Source organism: Bubalus kerabau, chromosome 2, assembly GCF_029407905.1.
Source record: "Bubalus kerabau isolate K-KA32 ecotype Philippines breed swamp buffalo chromosome 2, PCC_UOA_SB_1v2, whole genome shotgun sequence".
Taxonomy (NCBI): domain Eukaryota; kingdom Metazoa; phylum Chordata; class Mammalia; order Artiodactyla; family Bovidae; genus Bubalus; species Bubalus kerabau.
In genome coordinates this window covers 201,203,787-201,205,410 of record NC_073625.1, presented here as the reverse complement: position 1 = coordinate 201,205,410, position 1,624 = coordinate 201,203,787, and the positions used below count along the sequence as shown (strand labels likewise).

At 44.8% G+C, this 1,624-nt stretch overlaps 1 non-coding gene across 1 annotated transcript; it reads right to left on the bottom strand.

Annotated features, from left to right (window-relative positions):
- Nucleotides 1-332: 332 nt before the first annotated feature.
- On the bottom strand, nucleotides 333-404 carry TRNAC-ACA (transfer RNA cysteine (anticodon ACA)). Its single transcript has one exon. It is a non-coding gene; the product is annotated as a tRNA-Cys (tRNA).
- Between the last annotated feature and the right edge of the window lie 1,220 nt (nucleotides 405-1,624).

Here is a 1,624-nt window from a genome sequence, read left to right as displayed (position 1 = left end):
CTGAAACCCAATAGCACTTTCAAAACTCCTGTTTTCCTCTATGTTAAAACAGAGGCGTTTCCACCAGCTCCTACATGGCCTCCCCTCTTTCTCTGTTTACTGAAGGATCTTTGTTTCATAATGACACACACAGTTCTCTCTAACAGATTAGGGTAATGCAAGTATTAAAGGAATCCTAGCTTATTGGAGACATTGCTTGTGCGCCCATGGTAAGTCGCTTCAGTCGTATATGACTGTGACCTCAGAGACTATAGCCCACCAGGCTCCTCTGTCCATGGGATTTTCCAGGCAAGAGTACTGGAGTGGATTGCCATTTCCTTCTCCAGGGTATCTTCCCAACCCAGGGATCGAACCTGGGTCTCCTGCATTGTAGACAGATGCTTTACCATCTGAGCCACCAGGGAAGTCACCAATTGGGGACATTAGGGATGTCCTATTCCAGAATAATTCAGGGTGCCCAGACACCTAGGAGATTCCTAAGTGGGCTACAAAAAACTTATGGATCTTTAATCACATAAAAAATTGTGTGTATATATTTTTCTGAGAAGAGAGTTCAGAGCTTTTAGTAAATCATCAAAGACTAAAGAAATGGTCATCTCCAGCCCATTTTTTACCCTTTTTTTTAATATCAGATTATAGCTTATTAACAATGTTGTGGTAGTTTCAGGTATACAGCCAAGTGTTTCAGTTACACATATACATCTCCGTTCAGTTCAGTTGCTCAGTCGTGTCCAACTGTTTGCGACCCCAGGGACTGCAGCACTGTCCATCACCAACTCCCAGAGTTCACTCCAACTCATGTCCATCAAGTCAGTGATGCCACCCAGCCATCTCATCCTCTGTCGTCCCCTTCTCCTCCTGCCTTCAATCTTTCCCAGCATCAGGGTCTTTTCCAATGAGTCAGCTCTTCACATCAGGTGGCCAAAGTACTGGAGTTTCAGCTTCAACATCAGTCCTTCCAATGAGCACCCAGGACTGATCTCCTTTAGGATGGACTGGTTGGATCTCCTTGCAGTCCAAGGGACTCTCAAGAGTCTTCTCCAACACACAGCTCAAAGCATCCATTCTTCGGTGCTCAGCTTTCTTTATCTACATATATCTATTCTTTTTCAAATTCTTTTCCCATTTAGGTTGTTACATAATATTGAGCAGGGATCTTTGTGCTATACAGTAGGTCCTTGTTGGTTATCCATTTTAAATATAGCAGTGTGCACATGTCAATTTCAAATTTAACTAACCGCCCCCACCCCCCGCCACCATCATAACCATAAGCTCCTTCTCCAAGTCTGTGAGTCTGTTTCTGCTTTGTAAGTAAGTTGATTGGCATCATTTCTTTTTAGATTCCACATATAAGCCCTGGGCTTCTGTGGTGGCTCAGCAGTAAAGAACTGCTTGCCAATGCAGGAGACATGGGTTCGATTCCTGGGTCGGGAAGATCCCCTGGAGAAGGAAATGGCAACCCACTCCAGTATTCTTGGCTGGGGAATCCCCTGGACAGAGGAGCCTGGTGGGCTACAGTCCATGGGGCTGCAAGAGAGGCATACACAACCTAGGAGACTAAACAACCACAGTGTAAGCAATATCATCCAATGCTTCTCTTTCTCTCTCTGACTTACTTCACTCA